Genomic DNA, 24,481 nt, shown 5'->3' on the forward strand with positions numbered 1-24,481 from the left:
ATGAGATCTTTTATGTCCACCTGAGTGGGCGAGTGTCAGTTTATTGTCTCACCAGAAAGACGGTACCTCTGACAGTACAGCGCTCCTTCAGTACTGCACTGGAGAGTCAGCCCGGATTTTTGTGCTTGAGTCTCTGGAGTGGGACTTGAAGCCTCAACCTTCTGACTCATTGGTGAGAACGCTACCACTGAGCCACAGCTAACACATTGCAGCACCCAGATGCCATACTACCTTGCCACCTCCGTGAAGTATTTAATCAGAACTTGTGATGGCTATTGCAAGTTTCACTCATTAACATTTCAGCAATGTGAAATTTCCTTAGCAAAATCTTATCAGGCGAGAAATTGGGCCATGTAGCGCCCGCTGTTCCGGCGCTATGCAGCCTCCCGAATTGCCAAGATGGCGTCTTCGCTGCGCACACACGTTTCCAGCATGATGTGCGCCAGACGCCATCTTGGTATAAATATTAGCGCATGCACAAATACCGAACACCGTCAGCATGTAAAGTAAGGAGAAAATGGATACAAACAGTGTGAAACGTTGATTTAAAATGATAAGTCCCAAAATGGTGTCTAACCCTCAACTTAATGCACAGTGTTAACCCCGACCATCTGAACGTGTCTTAGAATGCCTGGAGGACCCCCCACCAGCACTATTTAAAGGGACCATGCAGGATTTACAGGTTAGTGGCTGGATTATTGCTTCTGGCTGCCGAGACATTTGTAACTGTTTTTGGAGGTCTCCTAGACTTCAATACTAGGACGCGGGGACATGGCCTAACATTTAGAGCCAGGACGTGCAGGAGTGAAGTTAGAAAATGCTTCTACACGCAAAGGGTGGGATACATTTGGAATGCTGTTCTGCAAATGGCAGCTGGTGCTAGCTCAATTGTGAATTCTAAATCTGAGATTAATAGATTTCCGTGAACCAAGGGTATTAAGGGATATGGGACTAAGGCGGGTATATGGAGTTAGGTCACAGATCAACCATGATCTCATTAAATGGTGGAACAGGCTCGAGGCGCTAAATGCCACTGCCACTTGCTGCCTCCTGTTAAGCACCACCGTCTCCTGCAAGAAAGCAGGACGTGTGTCTGGGTGATGTGCCTGTCATGGTTGAATAGCTGCCAGTGTGTGTGGCCAGTGAGTTGTGGGTTGGTGGCTTGCAACTGTGGTAATGTGTAAGGGTGAGAGGAAGCATCTGATTGGAAGAGCTGAGTACTGATGGAAAGAGTTTGTTGGTATGTGGGTGATGGGGAGTGTAGTGTGTGGAGCAGTGGATGCGGCTAGTGGTGTGGTTGGTAGGAGATTCCACGTGACAGTTCACCACACTCGCCCTGACTGCTCGTGTCAAAGCATTGAATTTCTTCCTGCGCTGCATCCATGTTCATGATGCCGTGTGCCTGGCATTGACTTCGTCTCCCACTGCCTTTTGGGTATATGTCTGGAGGGCCTCTTGCACCCCTCCCCCCCCCCGCGGATATGGATGTCCCTCCTTCTATCCACCTCTTGCACCAAAGCCTCTCATGCATCAGCAGAGAACCCTGGTGCACGCACTCTCGCAGGCCTGGTACAAACTCAGATCGGCAGATTGGTGAGGTCTGGCATGCAGATTGGAGGATGTGTGATTTAGTAGTGCGCAACCTTTATTCAGTGTTTTAACATGACTCATCAGTTGGTAAACATAGGGATGGGACCTGCATCTGTGTTTTACGTGTGCGATGTCTGATCTCCGTTCAAACTCAGTGCAGACAGCAGACTGTTACTTTGAGCAAATAACAGGTACCGGCTACCTTTAAGAGATTTGAAATGACATCCTCCCTTTACGAGATTCGGGCTCCCCCTGCTGGTAGGAAGTGTATATTCACTTGAATCGATGTGCTGGGCCTGGATTTCAACACTGCTTGAAGGTGAGTACTGAGGCCGGATAAAGTTCGTGTCCTGCCTGCTTAGGGGCCACTGGGCGCAGCTTAATAGCGGATCACGCTACCCGCATCCAATAATAGGCCTTATTCAATTTTTTTTTCCCTCATCATGTTTTATACTAAAGTGAGGTTGGAGCTGTTACTGATGGAACAACAGACATTGCTACAAATCCTTCCTGCCACTCTCTGTTTTAAACAAATACACAATGGGCATGCATGCAGAGAGAATAAAGATGAATTGTAGTGAAGCAAAGGACTTATTGGATTTTGTTGATTGTATGGCATGTCTGAGGCAATGTCTGCGCATTAGTCTTGTTCCTCCAGCTGTGCTTAAGACTGTTGAAGTGAAGAAATACATTGACACTCATAGTCTGTACTTAACAGGGAAAATGTGTAGTTTCTGCTAATTTTTAGGTGACCTACATAGAGAAAGAGCTGGAGATTGATGCACGCTTAATAGATATTTAAGCACCACTGTTTGAATTTTTTTTGTCCAGCGTTACTACTAGTGATGTCTGGTATAATTTTCCATGATGGCAGACAGTTATTCATTATTCTCATTTATACAAAGATAGTCCTGTGGAATTCAAATATTATTGGTCTTAATTAGTTGCTCCTTTGTACATTTCCCCATTATGCAATGGATTGTCAATGCAGAGATTCTTTGAATTCAAGATTAATTCCTATACAACAGTCACGATGCCCCATATCAGGGGTATGATGCATAACCTGATTAATCACTTAGACTGTGCCAAAGATTTTTAGTGTTAATCAGTAACACTGTTACAGTAAGACTTGTTTTAATAGCCCATATTTCTTTGTTTTGAACTGTTCCGTGTTGTTACAAAGGATTACAATAGTTTCTTATTTTCAGATTGACTAGTGTTCAGTTATAGCTAAGTGTTATGAAATGTCTGCAATTGATCAGTGATGTTGCTAATGTTTGCATTTGTACCACACACCAGTGTATTCATTCACATTGTAGGGTGCTGCCTGGATGGAGCTAGTGATCACTTCTTATATTTTAATAATTTCTCAATAACTGAGACATCCATTTGTACAGAGAGACTCTGTCATACATGCATACTTATTACATAGGTGTCAGAATTAGCACTCTTTCCTCTGAATCAGAAGGTCGTCGGTTCAAGTCCCACTCCAAAGACTTGAGCACATAATCTAGACTGATACTTCTATTCAGTTTAAATTTAGTTCACAGGGGTTAGTTAAATCCACACAGCAAGCAAGTTATTTCGGAATGCGGATTAGACCCAGTAGCCAGGATTTGACAAAGTGGCTAACACCATATCCATTTGAGACAATGGAGTTTGTTGGCACATTCCAGTGAGGACATTGGATGTGATGTTAGAATGGCTTCTCCAACTGTACACAGTTTGGGGGTTTAATTGAACATGCCATGGGATGGGGAGGTTTCTGATTCAAGATAATAGTTTTGATTGGCAGCTTAACTGGCCAATCCCCAACACAAAGAGGTAAGGGAAGGTCAGAGGTTAAGTCTGTGGTTTCCAGTCTGGCTGGAGAAGAACACAGTCATAGAATCATAGAATAATACAGCACAGAAGGAAGCCATTCAACGCATTGTGCCCGTGCCAACTCTTTGAAAGAGCTATCCAATTAGCCCCACTCTGCTGCTCTTTCCCCATAGCCCTGCAATTTTTTCCTTTTCAAGTATTTATGTAATTCCCTTTTGAAAGTTACTATTGAATCTGCTTCAACCACCCTTTCAGGCAGTGCATTCCAGATCATAAAAACTCGCTACATAATAAAAGTTCTCCTCATCTCCCCTCTGGTTCTTTTGCCAGTTGGAACAAATCTGAATTGGAAAAAAGTTAGCGAGGTAGAGGCTCCCCTTTTAAATCAGCCATTGCAGGATGGAGAGCCTTCAGGCTTAGATATGAACGCAAATGTACTGTAACAGAAAGGGTAGTGCCAGCTAGTTTCAGGGATTGCTAGCCTGTAAAGTCAACTTAGCCTGTTAACAAGGGTAGGGTAACGTGCTTTGTTATTTTCCACGTGATGTGAAGTGACCTGAAATAAATTGAAATTCACTGAAAGCTCCATTGTTTGTTCATATATTACATGCAAAATAAACCAGTTTCATGAATTACAGTTGGCTTCATGTCATTAGACTATTTATCAGTCCACCTGCCAGGGGATGGAAGAAATGCACATGAGAGATTCCAGTACCTGATACAGGCAACGAGGGGTTTCACTGTTACCGCCCCCAGGTCATGCTATCATATAATTAAATATTGGGCAGTGACAGTAGATACCAGACTGTAGGGAATACAAGGTCTGCTTATGGGAGTGACTGGCTTCTCCAACTGTACACAGTTTGGAGGTTTAATTGAACATGCCATGTGGATGCCATGGGATGGGGAGGTTTCTGATTCTGAGTAGCACTGAACTTGAAACAATATCCAGTGCAGACCTGACATTTTGTAACAGGCTCATTGACCCCTTGTAAAGTGAAAGAGCTTTTGATTTTCTCCTTAAAAGACAGATATGCCTATTACACACAGATAGTCATCTGTACTATTAACATGCAATGAAGTTATAGATTCATATATAAACTGTAGCACCATTTCCATCAAAACTGGTGGACCATTGTAGAAAACCCCACCCAGACACTGCAGAGAGAAAGAAAATTACTTAGCAGTAAAGATCACTTGTGTCAGATACTTCAGAGTTTCTTCTTCTCACAGATTCATTCATTATTTGTTTTATTATAGGAGCCCCCCCCCGCCTCACATTTATTCCAGAAGAGACTACTAACAGCCCGTCTATTACTATTCAGGCTTATTTGACTTTAATACCATATACAGATGGACTCATTTCTTTCCCTGTGCCAATTTTTTACTATTTAAAAAAATTAATTTATATCTTTAATGGCTGTGGGAGATTGTGCTCATACAATTGAGGGATGTTAGTGCTGGGAAACGGGCCAGTTTTTTACTTTGTTCTCTCCATGCCAGCCATGAACAGGTCAAGTATAGCGTAATCAATGCCCAGTAGAGCTTTCTTTACTTAGCAACAATAATGTCCCTTAATCCAACCTCATATGGACATTCCTTTTTGCACCAATATGAATCTATTCTTTCCACACCAACCAAGAAGGGGAATCTTAGCACAGAGAGATGGTCAACTTCCCTAAGTACATAGATAAATAAACATGCACACATAGATAGTATACACACACGCACATACATAGGTACCTGTATGTGCACACACAGATGTTGCACAGAAAGTGGAGCTGCCACTATTGTGGACTGCATAAATTAGTTTCACTTTAGGCTGCTTATTTGAAGGAAGAAGTCAGCTGAAACTGTATGGAAAATTATGAACAATTTTACAACACCAAGTTATAGTCCAGCAATTTTATTTTAAATTCACAAGCTTTCGGAGGCTTCCTCCTTCGTCAGGTGAACGATGTGAAAATGAAATCCTCGAAAATTTCGAGGATTTCATTTTCACATCGTTCACCTGACGAAGGAGGAAGCCTCCGAAAGCTTGTGAATTTAAAATAAAATTGCTGGACTATAACTTGGTGTTGTAAAATTGTTTACAATTGTCAACTCCAGTCCATCACCGGCATCTCCACATCATGGAAAATTATGGTCAGTGACTGCTTAGCACTGTTCATGCTGCTACTGTGCATTTAATATACTCATTATTGTTCAGTCCTCCTTTAACTATAGCTAAGGATCACACTACAAGCTGCTGAAATTGCTTTAGATGATTTTATACTTTAAAGCAATCCTTTTCCATTCCCAGTGACTGTTTATTGCCTTTGCCCATGACCTCTTATTCATCTATAGTTTAGAGGCTATTAAAGCTCATGAGACTTCATAACCGTTTCAGTGCTGACCTCAAAGAGACCCTCAGAAGTAATAAAGACAAGTCTACTGTGATAACATTGCATGGCGTTAGTTCACACTGCCCAGTGTTAGCACAACAAACAGGTATTGTATAAGTTGAACAGCTTGGGGAGGCAGAGATTTACAGTTTATGGCGTTTTAAGCCTGTTGATATGCTGAAAGTGATGAATATAATAACAGCCTAGAGCCATTGTGGATTTCAAACATTAGGAAAGCCACGTGCTAAAGTGAATATTAAGGACTTGAAATGAAGTGTGAAAGTGATACATGATGTTCAATTTGCATTCAGTGGCATACCTCTGTCTATTCACGGGGGAAGTCAGGTTCCAAACACTGTGTTTTAGTCAAAAGTGGGAAAAGAAACATAATAAGTAACACTTAAACAAAAGCAAAATACTGCAGATACTGGAAATCTGAAATGAAAACAGAAAATGCTGCTCTGTTCTGAAAATTGTTCTGTTCTAATGAAAGGTCATCGACCTGAAACGTTGACGCCCTCTCTCCACAGATGCTGCCTGACCTGCTGAGGGTTTTCCAGTATTTTCTGATTTTACTTCATAATAAGTAATCTGTTTTCTTGCTAACATCACTTTAAGTAGATTTTTTTTCTGAGGAACTATTTATTCAATTTACAATTCCAACTCTTATTTCATTTCATTCTTATCAAGCGCCTAATGAACAAGCTGAAGAAAGGTTAAAGTCTGAAATATGAGATAGATATTGTCCTCTGTGCACCTGATCATCTGTTAGCAATATAATACCTGCAGCATTGTCATTCAGGCAGAATCACCAGAAGAAAAAGCAAAGGAGTAATGCATTCATGGCTTGAGAAACCTTTTTAATTTGTTTACACAAAGCAATAATATACATTTTCAAAACCCATCATCTTGGGTGCAATTTTTAAAATGTGTTCTTTGGATGTGGACAACGCTGTCATTGCCCATCTCTAATTGCCCTGAGAAGGTGGTGGTGGGCCTTCTTTTTGGACCAGAGCAGTCGTTGTGATGATGGTGCTCCCACAATAATGTTAGGTAGAGAATTCTAGGATTTTGACCCAGCAATAATGAGGGAACAGAGTTATGTATACAAGTCAGGATGGATGGTGACTTGGAGGGATACAGGAGGTGATGATGTTCCCATGATATTGCTGCTCTTGTCCATCTTGGTGGTAGCAGTCAAAGGGAGGGAGATGCTGTCAATGTAACTGAGAAATCAAGGTGAAGGGCATTTAATGCATAGCATAGGACACAACCAAGGTTAAAAAGAGTAAACAAGAAGAAAAAGCAAATCAGAAAGTAAAGATTAGGTGCAAGAGAATGACTATAAACATCAGATAGAGGGGTAGCTCTTTTGGTGGTTTTCCCTTGCTGAACAGAAAATGCTTGGAAAAATAGTTCATGAAGACTTTACCTCTGTGAAAAAAGAGCAAAGAATCTTTCCACAACAGGAGGGAGATGTATCCCTTAAAAGCTTTTGAGTTAGCAATGGAGAGCACACAGATTGAGCAAGGCCTGATGCAGGAGGCATGATTGGCAATTAACCATTTGGTAAATTTAGACTATAATGAATATAACTGTCAAAAATATGGCATTGCCCAAGAACAGATAATGTGAGAAACATGAAGACGAACTATGGTTTATAAAAATCAATGGCAACAAGTTAAGCATTCTTTTCCTTAAGAGAGATGCTGGTCGTTGACTAAAGAAAAATGTTAAAGGATATTGAAGACAGATACAGTAGTGATGGCTCAATTTCTACTATTTTTAGAGAGTTATTGGGGCCCCTGGTGCTGGACAGTTCTGGAACACTAATGATATGTTTTTCAGTCCATTGCCAGAAAATTTGGCAGAAGTTCATTGTTTTGGTTCTTTTGGAAGATTATCACCTTCCTCGGAAATGTTGACGTGTGTTAGATGAGCCAGTGTAGCTGTGCTTGGTATATCGGATGGAATGTACTTGATGGAGGAATTGGCCTTCTCCCATTTCTTGATATCTTACGTTCTTATGGGATGTGGCATCCATCCCGGTGGGACTACAATTCCCAGCTGCCTCCCACACAACTGGCTCCAATCCATGTGCAAAAGAGCACATTTCTTTCCGTAGCCCATTACTTCTTGATCTTGCTCTGCTTTTCCATGTTCTGCACCCTCTTGATCTCTGTGCTCCTCGATAGTCCCAATCTGCCAATCTATGTGCTTTTTCAGTGGCCTAGTCTCAGATGTACAATCCGCACAGTCAAAAATGTAGACTCAACCATTCAAGATGTTCTGCATGTGACTAAAACTGAGAACACCCACCCCTCCCTCCCCTTCCCCGCCCTCCCCATCCCACCATACACACTGCTTCACTTTCTATCCTGGTAAAAGTGTTGCAAAAACAAACTGGAGAGAGGACAAAAAGTAAGAATGGGGTAAAGTGAAAAGAAATAAGAAAAAAAGATGTGAAGGGGCAGGGAGAGGGAAAGAAAATGGAAGAGGAGTGGTTGGGAAAAAGAGTAGTGGAGGAGATAGAGAGAAGTTGAAGTAAAGCAAGAAAGAGAGGAAAACTGGTACTCGATGGGGTGTGAGAGGCTGCAAGAATTTATGGTAATCTATATTGTTAGTCTAGCGAAGGGGGAGGGATAGAAGCCTTGTTGAGGAGTGGGAGGGAGGGAACCCATTTGGGAGACGTGTTTAAAGAGGGTAGAGAGGGAAACAGACACACAAGCCCTGATTCTAACTCTGGGTGCGAGTGGGGCTTGCTAGGACTGGAGTAAGCGGCAATCTCGCATGGTGACACTGGAGAGAGATTTTAACTCCCGGGCCTCATTTCCATGTCGGAATTCCAAATCACTATCCGGCTGGTGGGCGGAAGCGGGATTTCAATGGGGACCTGAGGGAACGGATCCCACCACTAAGGTAAGTGGGGGGGGGGGTGCGGTGGTTTGGAAGGTGATCACACTTGGGGGAAGGGAAGGGAAGCCTGGGACATGGGAGACCAATGTTTCCTTGTGGGACCCGGAGGAGCACTCCTGCTCATTGTATGGTTATGTCATCACGTTGTATGCTTGTAAGTAAATAGAAAAGGTTTACTAAAGAGTTTGATGTGGAAACAATGGCTCTTTAATGACTTTTACTGTGGTTGTAGCCAATAGGCTTTTCTTTAATAAGAATCATACAACAACAAATTACTCTTTTGACAGGTGAAATATTGTGATATTTTACTGCACGAGTTCAACACTTTACGTGTGGAAGACTGGAATGTTTTTCTGTTTTGAAATTGCACTGTGTACTCTATCGCATTTCCTGCCCTTTGCCAGCCTTGGAACTTCTTCTACTCTTTCAGTCGGACTCATTGTTGAAATGTTGGTGAAGGAGCAAATTGGGAAATCTCAGATGTTAATAAAATGGTTTGGTTTAAATCGAGCAATAATGGGCTTAAAAGAAGCTGGATCTGTGACAATATGAAAACTGTATTTTTCCCCAATTAAAGAATGAAAAATAAATGACGTGTTTAAACAATGGCTCCAAAATCTCTGCCCTTTTACATCTTTTAAAAAAATTCTTTTCACTTAACCTCATTCTTATTTTTTGTCTTCACTCCTGTTTGTTTTTGTGACACGTTGTACCCCTCTATTTCCCACATAGAAAGCACAACAGTGTGTAGGGTGGGATGGGGGAGTGGGGTGGGGGGCGGTGGGGGTTCACAGTTTTAGTCACATAGAGAGAGAATCTTGAATGGTTGAGTCTACATTTTTGTCATTGTGTGGATTGTACATCTGATAACAGGCCACTGCAGACAACACACAGATCGGCAGGTTGAGACTATGGAGGAGCACTGAGATCAGGAGGGTGTGAAAATCCACAGTTGTTCCAGTGGATTCCTACCATAGGCCGGGACAGCCTTGCACCGATGTTCCTGGGATGACCTCGTAGGGGACGGAGACTCTACCCGCCCCTACAAGGCCATCGATATAAGGTGGGGCTGCAACTCCCTAAGTCAAGAGTTCCTGCTCTGAACTCTCAGTCAGAACCTGGCACTGAATCAGCGCAGGTACATCTGAGGTTCCAGGTTGGGGATCAGGATCTAGATCCCCAAAGATGAGCTGTCTGGGACTTGTTTTTTGGTGAAGGGGTTTGAAGTGGCCCCCTTGGGGGCCATGTGGGCATCCAGATTATATCTTCAGGGGTAGGAGGTGGACATGACAATTGTCCCCTTCCCCCATGTTGTCCACTTGCCACCAGGATCTCCAGGGTCTTCAGAGAGGGAGGAAGTTGTGAAAGTTGTGCCCCCAAAACACTGCAGGCCCACTTACCCCGAGCCCCGAGCTCACCTGGGTCCCCATATCCCCGGGTCCCAGAGCCACTGGAGCCCCTGTGTCCCCAAGCCTGCAAACTTGGGCAGGGCCAGAAGCGATGGCCCGTAGTGGGTGTATCTCAGCACTTATGTTGGTAAGCGGCCTCTGCCATGGATTATTGAGGCTGTTGTGAATATACTACCAAGCCTAAAATTCATAGAGTAGATATATATATATATAGATTGAAATTTATCCTTTTCTTTACTTTCATCTGAACTTTTAAATCTGTTTTTGTGTCATAGACTCGCAATGTAAAATTTGATCCTATTTTTTAAAATTGATTTCTCTTTTGTGGTGCTCCCAGGCCCCACAGATGCACACGTATACACCCCATATATGTTCACACATAAATGAGTACATTTACTGGACCTACAGCCAGTGCTATAGGAGTGGCACAGGAGTAAGATGGGAGAGGCAGGGGCAGAAAATGTGACTGGATTTGTATGATTTTAGGCTAAAGTGCTCTCACTGAAAACGAGCATAGATTAACTTAATGAATTTAAATGAAGGCTATTGATAGACCTCTTAAAAGGTCCAATGATTTTGTTAGCCTTATTTGTTTGGCAGACTTGAAGTACATTTTAACACGAGATATTATTAATTTCTGTTGGCATTTATGTGATTTTTTTTCCCATCAATTTTTCTTTGGAGAAGTAATTTTCTTTCTCCTGAAAGAATGTTTATGTGGAAGCTAAAATACTAAAGATATTGTCTACTGATTCACTAGACTACAATTTAAGCATTCACAAGACTTCAGCAGAGTAAGAGCTGAAAAAATGAAGGGGCATGAAAAGGGATCCCTTACAGTACAAATATTTGTGAACTCTCCAGATTTAAAAAGTATCTAAAAGAAAGAAAGACCTACATTTCTACAGCGCCTTTCACAACCTCAGGACGTCCCAAAGCGCTTTACAGCCAATGAAGTACTTTTGAAGTGTTGTCACTGTTGTAATGTAGGAAATGCAGCAGCCAATTTGCGCACAGCAAGCTCCCACAAACAGCAATGTGATAATAACCAGACAATCTGTTTTACTGATGTTGGTTGAGGGATAAATATCAGCTAGGACACCGGGGTGAACACTCCCCTGCTCTTCTTCAAAATAGTGCTGCGGGATCTTTCAGCAGTTCAGAAGTTTCAGCTTTGCAACCATACTCCCCCCGGAACCCAAAGACTTTGGTTTCCCGGAAGCTGCTCGGCGGGTCATGGGAATAACGCTGCGAGATCGCTAGTTGGCATCGTTTACGTCCACACGAGAAGGCAGACTGGTTTAATGTCTCATCCAAAAGACCAGCCATCAAACGTGATGCTATGCTGTTTCTACATTTGCCCACAAACTCTGTTTCCTGTTACCATTTTTATTGTGCCAACCACCAGGTATTGCCAACCAATTTTCTTTGCCCCAAAACAGCCTTTAGCAAGGCTGAAATATCTATTTTAAATATTTTCAGCCATTTACCTCTAAGTGATTACATCCCTTTAATTTTCCCAGCAGCCCTTTAAAGGCTGCTGGTATAATTTCCCGTCCAATTCACACCACCCTCCCCATTTGATAAACTCCCAAGCAAAATCCCAGTATGTTTCATGAGTTACCTGTAATTTAATTATGTTGATCCTGTTGGAAAACCATGAGTACAAAGCTTGCTATCAGTCATGGTGCATCACATAGTCATGCATACATATGTATATCTAAGTCTATAAATCTTATGTGTATGCATACATATGACTGTCATATGCATGCACTGGTGTGACTTATGCACTGGATTGTATGGGACACACATTCCTGAAAACACTTTGTCCTATTAAACTAATTAGTAAGTGCACATTATCCCCCAGTGATCAGTAATGGTATAGCAGTCCTGTTATACACATACCTCCTGTGTCGCTAACTCTTGCATTAGTTATTAATTGCACATAACAGGATTCATCGCACTTGTTTAAATTCATAGTATAAGATGTGAAAGAAATTCAGGGATGAAGGGCAATTTTCCTTTAACGGAGTTGATTTAAATATCCAACCCTTGGCTTTGACAGCAGAAAAATAATCGCAGTGGTGGCTGTACAATAAACAAAGTTACGTGTTATTGGAAAGATTGGATACAATATTGCATTGTCAAGGTACCAATTTTCAGCTTATCTTGAAGTAACAAAGAACCAGTGTTGAGGAACCGTAGAGGATTAACGGAGATTAACTACATGCCCTGCAATACACTCAACAATAAACCATTTCTCACTCAGGAGCAAGCATCTGCCGGGTTATTCAGTTTTTATTGAAAAAAAAGGAAACCTTTCAAGTCTCCATCTTCAAAGAAGCCTTATGCAATCACAGTAAAGGTCGTTCAAAGCAGTTCAAGCTGGTATAGCAACAGTGGCTTCGCTGACGAGCCAAAATAATTCAGATCCTCCTGTGTATATGTGTTATTGCTACATATGTTCAGTGGATAATTTGTTACGATGTCATCACATGTTTGTACGTCTTTGTGTGAATTCACCCTTCCTAGTTGTCTTTGATAAGATAGGGATCATAAAGCATTGCTCGTGCTGTATGCAAATGTTATCTTTTCTTCCCTTTGTTTCTCTTTCCAAAATAGGAATAAATCCTTTTCGTGAATTTAGGTCAACTCATTTATTATGGGACTCAGGCCACCATGGAGCTTATGACTAAATTACCATTAGAAAGTAAAGCGCTCCATCTTTATTAAAGAGACCTATTAATTCTGACTAATTTCACAACCATTATGGCTAATAAAATATGTTCTTGGAATACTCCTGATATAATAGTCAGGAGCAAGCAAATAACCAAATGTTTACTCATTCATCTTTGTTTTCTTATTTCTGTGTCCACATTTGTACATGATAACACCTGGCTAAAATACCAGTCTGGCATTACGCACAGCCAGGGTAAATACTTTGCAGGTGACTCAGATGTTCAGCTTGAACCCAACATTCAAAACTGCATTGCAACTGATTGATGTTCGCCTTCTCCTTCCTTGGCTTTCAGAGCAGACTTTTCAAAGCTAAATTATTCTTACACCTAATGATATTGTCTGTACAGACAAGAGGAACGGAGAAGATGTTAGCTACACCAGTAGGACACCAGCAATATTTGGGGAATGGATCTTGTATTGATCTTTCTTGTATAAAGGGGAGCAATATCCCAATTTGGATGTGTTACAATTATGTGAGCGTATTCCTTTACCACCTATGTGGGAATGCTTGAAATTCTGACACAACTCCTTCTCCACACCCACTACATCACAAAGAGCCATGTGGACGAGGAATTACCTTGCTTAACAACAACAACCTACATTTACATAGAGTCTTTGAGGTAGCAAAACACCGCAAGGTGTTTCGCAGGAGGTGGAGGTCATACACCAAGCAGGAATCGAGAAAAGATTAGGCAATTAACAATGCTCCAGTAACACCCAGTACACACTGACTTGGTCATTATACAGAGAGGCTTGGCTGGGCATGGATGACAAAGCACACTGGCTCTCTGATCACTCTGCTCACAAAACTGATGCAAAACCAGCAACCCTCCTTCATGTTACACCTGAATATTTTGACTCAGAGCCTCTCTCAAGTGTTTTGATGATCGTTCCATGAAAGGGTGGCTGGGGAAGGGTCTGGGATCACTATTTACGTGTAAGTGAGGCATTCCAGGTATTACACCGTGGAGTGTATCTTGACTGACAAATAGGTCAGTAGTGAGTAGTTTGTAAATCTGAAAAATTGAATGAGCAACAAAATTTTAGTGCAAAGATCGTGCAAATATTAACATAATGGCCCGTAAATTGCTTCGAGCGGAGAATGCATGAAAAGCCGCGAAGAGTCAAAACCTGCAACAATAAAATCATTTGTAAAAACAGTTATAGACAGTGAAAAAAGAGAGGGTAAGAAATAATCAAATTAAATAAAAGAGACAGAAGGAGAAAGTAAAAAAAAAAATAATTTTTAAATTAAAATTTTTCTTTTAATGACCAAAACAATTAAAATAAGGAGTAATGAGACTCACATTTTTTAAATTTAATTTTTAGTTGTTTGACAGTCATTAAGACATTAAAACTTAGTTTAGAGCTGGTATATTTAAGCGTACCTGTTTTGTGGCGATATTAGTTTGTTTCCAGCTGGGCAGAAGAGCAAGTTGGTGCTGGTCTGTTGATTCTGTTGATTGCAGCCGGTGATATCCCTTTAAGGCGAACCTGTCAGATCATCGGCGAACCAGGAAGAGCAAGTTCTGGATTTCCACGTTTGTCTGCGCCTGTGTGAACATAGGAACTTGCTCTTTCATTTGGCCGCTAACAACGGTGGGCGCTGTTGAGCTCACCGTTCTTTTTGCAGCAATTTCCGGCCCAACATCACTTTTTGTCCCACACTCTTTGGTACAGAGTTAGGCTTCTAATGATTTTGTCACCCACCTTTTTGAAGAGCTTGATTTACTACTTCATCTGTTGCCGTGCGTATCTTGGAGACTTTTTTTGATTTCAAGAAGTTTATTTATCGCTGGCCTCTCTAACGTGCTTTGCCTTTTGTCTATAAATTGGCAAAAATTTGGTGATATTTTAGGTTTCTATAGCCTACCCCCTTATAAGGCAAATGATTAAGCGGGGGCGGGGTCTGGGGCAGGAATGTTAACAATCTCCTATGTTCCATCCCTGTTATTTCAAAACCTCTTATTCACATTGAGAAACTCCACATGACATCAATCCTTTAGCATCATATTTTTTGATTGGCTCAAATAAAAACAGATCAGAACTCTAAATATGACCAGTCAGGAAAGTCTTAAAAAAAGAAAAAGATTAAGCAGAGATTTGATAGCAGTGTTCAAAATTAGAAGGGTTTTGATAGATTAATTAAGCAGAAACTGTTTCCACTGGCAGGAAGATTGGTAATCAGAGGGCACATATTTAAGATAATTGGCAAAAAAGACTGGGGGGAGATGAGGACAAATTTTTTTACACAGCCAGTTGTTATGATCTGGAGTGCACTGCCTGAAAGGGTGGTGGAAGCAGATTCAATAGTAACTTTCAAAAGGAAATTGGATAAATACTTCAAAAGGAAAAAATTTCAAAGCTCTGGGGAAAGAGCAGGGTGGAGTGGGACTAATTGGAGAGCTCTTTCAAAGAGCTGGCACAGGCACGATGGGCCGAATGGCCTCCTTCTGTGCTGTTTCATTCCATGATTCTAGGATTCTAACCAATCAAAATACTCAAAATATTTTTTCGACTCCTTTTGTTTGTCATTTTTTTCCTCACCAACTCAGATATCCAGGACTCAAAAAGAGGTTTTTAAGAAAATAAAAATATTTTAAAAACTACTTTTTTCATTAGTAAGAAAAAAATAAGGAAAAATTTATACAAAGCCTTTCACATCCTCAGGATGTTCCAAAGTGCTTTACAGCCAATGAAGTACTTTTAAAGTATAGTCACTGTTGTAATGTAGGAAACACAGCAGCCCATTTGCGCACAGCAAGGTCCCATAAACAGCAATAAGACAATGAGCAAATGCAATGATATATAATTATCTGTATATAATTAACTGTACCTATTAAATTGTCTTTTGTGTACATTCATTAACATTTTAACTCTGACGCCTCAGTCTCTCTATAAAAACTGAGACTTGCCGTTACATTTTCTCCCCAGAGCTATCACTCTGGCAGCTGAAAAGAGTTACTAGCCATACCCTTGCCTCCAATTCCCATGATGCTGCAGTCCGATCGCGTGCACTGTGGAAAATTTCACACAATGCTTCTCTTAGTGTGTCAACTGGAAATGTGTCCTTCCTCAAGTTATAACAGAACTTGTGAGATTATTTCTCCAACCAATTTGAAAACGAGCTGGAGGATAAATTTTAGAAGCTTTTCTGAGGTAAAGCTTTGACAGAGATGCAAGGGAGAGAATGAGACAGAAGTGGGGTGTTAAGATCACCTCTGCTTCATTTTGTTAATGCTGAGAATATTAAAACAATGGTTGTTTACAGAAAGATTTACTTATCCAGCTGCAGTGGGCAAAGAAATAGTTCATTATGTATCCAGGAACCAATCAGAAAGCACTTGCTTTACTTCTCTGGGCAGAAGTCTTAAGAAAGAAAGACCTTGCATTTCTACAGTGCCTTTCATGACCTCAAGATGTCCCAAAGTGCTTTACAGCCAATGAAGTGCTTTTAAAGTGTAGTCACTGTTGTAATGTAGGAAATGTGGCAACCAATATATAAAATAACAAACTCCAATTTTTCAAATCAATTTTAACTGCAATTTTAATTCTTACTCATAAGATTAGCTCTACAGTCACTGCTAAATATTTTCTCCAAGAGGCCTATTCCTGGCTTGGCAGCCTCAGCCTCAATTTACGTCCTTTGCCACTTCTTCCCTGAGTCCTTTCCCACCTCTCCCATTCCACTTAGAATTGCCATCCCCTGTAAAAGAATGCTGCATAAATTGACCTCTCAAAGCAGGGTCACCCATCCCTGCAGCAGCTGCTGCTTATTCTGCCTCCCACTCACCCACCGGGCCCTGAAAGCAGCAACTCCCATCACCGTGCCATCCACTGCTCCCTCACCTGCCTGGGCTCTGGATTTCCTGCTTCCCCCCCTGCCCAGGGTCCTGATTCCCACCCACCCGATCACAGTCTCAGTCCCCCATGTGCCTCTGTCATCGCTTGCTCTTCTGCCCAGAGCCCTACCTGGCCTGTCCAAACATCAATCCCCACACATCACAGTGGCAGCCACTGTGATACATCCATTTCGTTCTCTGCCACCACAAAGCTTCACCACTGCAAGAAAAATAAACAATTCAGCAAAAATTCTCCACCTAAATGATCCAAAGTACTTTGTGGAAGTTGCATTCAATGCGTGATTGAAATTATGGCCGGGAATTTCCTCGGAGCTGGTATTGCTCCACCACCATAATGTCACTGGAAGCACAACGCCTGCACTTCTGCCGAAGTTACAACGGTGGAGTGGGAACAGCTCCGAGGAAATTCCCAGCCTATAATAGTACCTTTTAATGTACAATTCAATCCATTCTACATCAATTTATTTTTAAGAGAAATTCCCTTTATCCCTAAAGCTCCAAGATTGTATAAAAGCCTTTTCATCTATCATTGAATCTAATTTTTCAAATAATTAAATTAATTTAATTTCAATTAGTGTTTATTTTCTGTGGACGATTTTATCTGTTTTGTGGCCATCCATTTATTTTTACGTGGCATTCACTTCCTATCAGCAGCAAAAATAATGGATTCTCATGACATTGTATAAGAATCCTCTCTTTGTAAAACAGCATATCCTTCAACTGATTGTTGATTAAAACCCCTTGTAAGGAAGAAACATTATAGCCCCTCGGGATGGAGGTCGTAGAAGATAGTGGAAGATGGGGAAGTAGGAGGGAACATAGGAACAGGAGTAGGCCATTTAGCCCCTTGAGCCTGTTCCTCTCTTCAATGAGATCATGACTGATCTGTGACCTAGCTCCATTTCTCTTAGCCCCATATCCCTGAATATCTTTGTATTAAAACAAAAATCTATCAATCTCAGGTTTAAAATTAACGATTGAGCTAGCATCAACTGCCGATTGTGGAAGAGAGTTCCATATTTCTACCACCCTTTGCTTGTAGAAGTGTTTCCTGGCTCTAATTTTTAGGCTATGTCCCCTAGTCCTAGTCTCCCCAATCAGTGGAAATAGGTGCTCTCTATCTACCCTATCAGTTCCCTTTAATATCTTCAAAACTACAATCAAATCACCCCTTAATCTTCTAAATTTCAGGGAATACAACCCTAGTTTGTGTTATCTCTCCTCATAATTTAACCCTTGGAGTCCAGGTATCATTCCAGTAAACCTATGCTGCACTCCCTCCAAGGCCAATATATCCTTCCTAAGGTGCGGTGCCCAGAACTGAACACAGTTCTCCAGGTGTGGTCAAACCAGGGCTTTGTATAGCTGTAGCATAACTTCTACCCCCTTGTATTCTAGTCCTCTAGATATAAGGGCCAGCATTCCATTAGCCTTTTTGATTATTTTCTATACCTGTCCATGACATTTTAATGATCTACGTACATGGACTAAAAGAGGTAGCCATGGAAATAATGGATGCATTAATTGTCCTCTTCCAAAATTCTATAGATTATGGAACAGTTCCTGCAGATTGGAGGGTGGCAAATGTAACCCCACTATTTAAAAAAGGAGGGAGAGAGAAAACAGGGAACTACAGACCAGTTAGCCTAACATCAGTAGTAGGGAAAATGCTAGAGTCTATTATAAAGGATGTGATAACAGGACATTTAGAAAATATCAACGGGAATTTCTTCACTCAGAGGGTGGTGAACCTGTGGAATTCTCTACCACAGAAGGCTGTGGAGGCCACATCACTGAATATATTTAAGAAGGAGCTAGATAGATTTCTAGACACAAAGGCATCAAGGTGTATGGGGAGAGAGCAGGAATATGGTATTGAGATAGAGGATCAGCCATGATCATATTGAATGGCGAAGCAGGCTCGAAGGGCTGAATGGACTACTCCTGCTCCTATTTTCTATGTTTTCTTTGTTTTTCTATGACCCCTAAGTCTCTTTGGACCTCCACTGTTTCGAGCTTTTCGCCGTTTAGAAAGTACTCTAATCTATCCTTTTTAGGTCCAAAGTGGATGACCTCACACTTGCCTACATTGAAATCCATTTGCTGTAGTTTTGCCCATTCACTTAATCTATTAATATCTCTCTGTAATTTTATGCTTCCATCTACACTGCTGACAGTGCTGCCTATCTTTGTGTCATCAGTGAGCTTGGATATGTGGCTCACTATCCCGTCATCTAAGTCGTTAAGAAATACAGTGAATAGTTGAGGCACCAACACACATCCATGTGGGACACCACTAGTCACATCCTGCCAATTTGAGTACCTGCCCATTATCCCTACTCTCTGTCTTCTGCCGCTCAGCCAAGTTCCTAACCAGGTCAATAATTTGCCCTCAATTCCATGAGCTTCAACTTTTGCTAACAGTCTCTCATGAGGGACTTCATTGAATGCCTTCTGGAAGTCCACTACTTTAGTCACCTCTTCAAAAAATTCAATCAGGTTTGTCAGGCATGACCAACCCTTCACAAATCCTTGCTGGCTCTCTCTGATTAGCTGAAAATTTTCAAGGTGTTCAGTCACTCTACCCTTAATTATAGACTCTGGTAATTTCCCAACAACAGATGCTAGACTAACTGGTCTACAATTGTCTGGTTTCCCTCTATCACCTTTCTTATATAGCGGAGTGACATGTGCAATTTTCAAGGGCGTATACCAGATATGGGTTTATCATTGGGGGAATCCAGAACAAGGGGGCATAACCTTAAAATTAGAGCTAGGCCGTTCAGGAGTGATGTCAGGAAGCACTTCTTCACACAAAGGGTAGTGGAAATCTGGAACTCTCTCCAACAAAAAGCTGATGAGGCTGGGGGTTAATTGAAAATTTCAAAACTGAGATCGATAGATGATTGTTAGGTAAGGATATTAAGGTTACGGAACCAAGATGGGTAGATGGAGTTAAGATACAGATCAGCCATGATCTAAGTGAATGGCGGAAAAGGCTCGAGGGGCTGAATGGCCTGCTCCTGTTCCAATGTTCGTATGTTTCTTTTCCTATTGTACTCTGAATTCAATGTTAGCTCCCATGTCATGAAACCCCCATGTCTCCTACTGGAAGTGACATATTAGCTCCTCAGGAGACAATTCATCCTCCTCTTCGTTTAGTTGTGTTAGAAAGTGAGTCGGAGGCGAGTACACTGCATGACTCACAGAGCACGAGAAAGTGAGAGCAACCGATGGAGGAAGATGCTGCTGGCCAGAGGGGCAGCACACATCACTCTGCGGCTGAAGAGCCAAGGAATTTGGAGCTCACAGGTCCAGTGTTGAAAAGTACGTTGCTAGCAGAGCATTACTTTGGTACAGGCATTGGGGGCCATACCAGACAATGTGTTGCAGATGGTGGCTCAGTTGGAGGAGTCCATCAGCAGCGTGCGTGCTACATTGGAGGGTGGTTTAATTGCACTGCCGGCCACCAGGAAGCATGTGGCAGCTTCAGGGACCTCTGCAACAGAGGAGGCCCTAATGGCAGTTGACAGTTCCTCTATGGTTTCTCAAACTGCTGCCATAGAGGCTTCAGGTACCAGATTGGAGAGGTTCACAGGCAATCACAAAGCTGATCTCATTGGTACCACTAGGTTTACCTTCCCACAGATAAGTGGCCTTGTGGAGGCAGTGGCATGGCTGAAATTTGCTCTGATGATGTTGCTGTCTCTCAGGATAGCAGAACAGTGTGTTCTGCCCTCCTGTCAGCCTCTGCTGATGACAGTTCATGTGGCAGAAAGGAGGCAGGGCAACTGTCCATGCAGTAGTGTGAGGTGCAGGAGGTCCACATCAAGACGTAGCTATCATGAGACGCCAGCCACCTCAGGTAGCACCTAGGACAACCACTAGATTAGGCTTAGGAGTTCATGCATCACACACTGGCACCAAGGGGATACATAATAAAAGAAGAAAGAAAGAACTTGCATTTATATAGCTCCTTTCACGACCTCAGGATGCCCCAAAGCTTTGCAGCCAATGAAGTACTTTTGAAGTGTAGTCACAGTTGTAATGTAGGAAATGCAGCAGCCAATTTGTGCACAGCAAGGTCCCACAAACAGCAATGTGATAAATGACCAGATAATCTGTTTTAGTGATGTTGATTGATGGATAAATATTGGCCAGGACACCGGGGATCGTTCCCTTGCTCTTCTTTGAAATAGTGCCATGGAATCTTTTACGTCCACCTGAGAGGGAAGTCGGGGCATCGGTTTAACATCTCATCTGAAGGATGGCACCTTTGACAGTGCAGGACTCCCTCAGTGCTTCACTGAAGTTATCTGAAGAAGTAAGCCTGCACACAGAGTATGGGTTCTAGGTAAAATTGTGGTGGCACTAAAGCTGTTGTGTGTGCAGGCATTGTTTTTGGGAATGTCCAGACATTGCTTTCACGACACTGTGTGAATGTGAGCGTTGTGTGTTGTTGTTAGGAGCTGCAGATGATGGAAAAGTTGTGGAAGGACTAGATTAAGATGTACACAGGACTGTTAATGCAGTGACCAGATCTGGGGGTCAAGAGACAGCTTCCTGTATAAGAGTAGCATGACTGCCTCTTGCCGCCGGTAACGGGTTGCGCTCCGCATCCTCTTCAGTATGCTGCTGCTCCTCAGGCTGATCCCCCTGCTCCCCTTGACAGGCCTGCCCTTCTTCGGGTCCTCCATGGTGAGACCCCTTTGTAAGATCTCTGTTGTCTGTTTGCACACAGCATTTATAAATGTTGTACGCCAGTCAGACACCAAGTAAATTAGAACTCTGAAATGCAGAGAAATTTCCCGAGCCACCATCCTGGCAGCTACGGTAGCTTCTGTGTGCCTGGTGGGGAAAATCTCTACTGCTGAACAACCACCAGACATTCTTTTTCAATTGCAGAATATTTACATTTCATCTTTCTCACCATCTGGCTTGCAAGTATCACAACCAGCCCTTTACCTCTGTGTTGTCATTGAACCAGAACTGCTGCTCGATCCAAATCTGACACATCAGTGCGTTCAGCAACCTCTGGAAAATAATGGGGAAGGCATTAAACACAGGTTTCTCTTCAATAGCAAGAAGGCCTTTTAGAACTCTATGGGTCATACCCACAGCAGAACCCCTTGAGTCAATGCAATTAGTGGATCTGCAATAATGGCATCGTCTGTAATAAATTTTGAATAATATCGTGCCATTCCAAGAAACTGTCTGATATTTAATTCCAGCTTAGGTTCTGGAAATGCATTTACAGCTCATGGGACAGAAATTGCTCCGAATGGTGAACCACGAGTGCTCGCCACTCCACAGATTTATACTAGCCCACTAACTTATCCTGTTCTTTACTGGGTGCACTTCCTCTAATAGGAAGCAGTGAAGAGGTTTGGTTCCCCTAACAAATCGAGCCTTTCTCCCTGTCGCGCTGGCCACTGGGGCATCCGTCAGAGGGCTCCTCCTGAACTCCTGACGTTGATTTACTTTGTGTGTCCTGGAGCTGCCAGATCCTGATTCAATGGGTTTACATATCCTGCCTTGTGTGAAGGATTGTGCTCCAACCCCCTCCTAGCTTGTCCTGGCAATGATTTATATCCACTTCCTGCCAAATTAATCACCAAGCTTACAGCAAAATGAATAGAGATTAAATGTATCTACCAGGCTTAAATTAACACAAAGGTTAAACAATAAAAAAAAAATCAGTTTCAGCAATGGCACTGAGGCCACTCCCAGATTTGACAGTTGAAAATTAAATCCGCACAACTGAGATTCCAAACAACTAATCACTAGGTTGCATTTACTGAACCCTCCATGCGAGGTAGCTTGCATATGATGTATCAAAATTATATATGCCCCATACCTTAAATGTTCCAAAGTCTGACTAATGAACCGCTATGTTTCAATCTGCAGTGGTTTCATATTTTCACCAAACAATAACCCTGTGTTTTATAAAGCAAGGTTTTACAATTTCAACTAAAAGATTGTCTTTTTCGTAAACAAAGGCAAAAAAAAATGTTATATTCCTTATTAAACGTGTTAATCGTCACTCTTAACAGGTTTAACAGTTTGAACGTACAAAAATAAATCTAAGAAATCAGTCTTTAAAGGACAAAAGAAAATCCCCCCGCCCTTGACTTCTTGTGGGTGTATGTGTGTAAGAGGGTGTGTGTGTGTGTGTGTGTGTGTGTAAGAGGGTATGGGTGTGCCTGTGTGTGTGTGGGTGTGTGTGTGTAAGAGGGTGTGTGGGTGTGTGCAAGATGGTGTGTATGTGTGTGTTTAAGAGGTGTGTGTGTGCAAGATGGGGTGTGTAAGTGTGTGTGTGTGTGTGTGTAAGATGGGGTGTGTAAGAGGGTGTGTGTGTGTGTAAGATGGGGTGTGTAAGAGGGTGTGTGTGTAAGATGGGGTGTGTAAGAGGGCGTGTGTAAGATGGGGTGTGTAAGAGGGTGTGTGTAAAATGGGGTGTGTAAGAGGGTGTGTGTTTAAGATGGAGTGTGTAAGAATGTGTGTGTAAAAGGGTGTGTGTGTAAGAGGGTGTGTGGATGTGGGTGTGTCTGTGTGTAAGAGGGTATGTCTGTGTGTGTGTTTGTGTGTAAGTGTGTGTGTGTCTGTAAGAGGGTATGTGTGTGTAAGAGGGTGTGTGTGTAAGAGGGTAAGTGTGTGTAAGAGGGTAAGTGTGTGTGACAGAGTGTGTGTAAGAGGGTGTATGTATGTGTGTGAGAGGGTTTGTGTGTGTAAGAGGGTTTGTGTGTGTAAGAGGGTATTTGTGTGTGTGTGTGTAAGAGGGTGTGTATCTGTCTGTTTCTCTGTGTTTTCCTTTCCCCAAGGCTGGGAAGAGCCACAATTCCATCTTTTGACAGCCCAATACCTCAGGATCGTTACAACTGCAGTAAAAGCTACACTGTATTTATTTCAAATAATTTAATGGCGAATCATTTGTGGAATTCTCTGTAGTTTCTGGAAGACAAAATGGGGTAGCAATCCATCTTGGACGATAGCACAAAGGAAGCGTACGGATCAGCTGCCTGTTTTACACTCGGCCCAATTGTCTTTATCATTCAATGTGTCGAACAGGCCGCCATTTCACTATCGGGTTTTGCACTACCGCCGCATTCTTGTAGATCCCTAAAACAAACAAAAGAAATGAGCACATTGTATTAAGTCAGTATTAGGACCACTGCTCTTTTTGAAACATATTAATGACCTGGACATGGGTATAGACGGCATAATTTCAAAGTTTGCAGTTGACACAAAACTCAGAAATGTAGTAAACAATGTGGAGGATAGTAACAGACTTCAGGAGGACATAGACAGACTGGTGAAATGGGCAGACACATGGCAGATGAAATTTAACACAGAAAAGTGTGAAGTAATACATTTTGGTAGGAAGAACGAGGAGAATCTAAATTAATGGTACAATTTTAAAGGGGGTGCAGGATCAGAGAGACCTGGGGGTGCACATACACAAATCATTGAATGTGGCAGGACAAGTTGAGAGGGCTGTTACAAAAGCATACAGGATCCTGGGCTTTATTAATAGAGGCAGAGAGGACAAAAGCAAGGAAGTTATGCTAAACCTTTATTAAGCACTGATTAGGCCCCAGCCGGAGTATTGTGTTCAATTCTGGGTATCACACTTTAGGAAGGATGTCAAAACCATAGAGAGGGCGCAGAAGAGATTTAGTAGAATGGTACCAGGGATGAGGGACTTCAGTTATGTGCAGAGACTGGAGAAGCTGGGGTTGTTCTCCTTAGAACAGAG

This window comes from Heptranchias perlo, chromosome 2, assembly GCF_035084215.1.
Source record: "Heptranchias perlo isolate sHepPer1 chromosome 2, sHepPer1.hap1, whole genome shotgun sequence".
Classification (NCBI taxonomy): Eukaryota; Metazoa; Chordata; class Chondrichthyes; order Hexanchiformes; family Hexanchidae; genus Heptranchias; species Heptranchias perlo.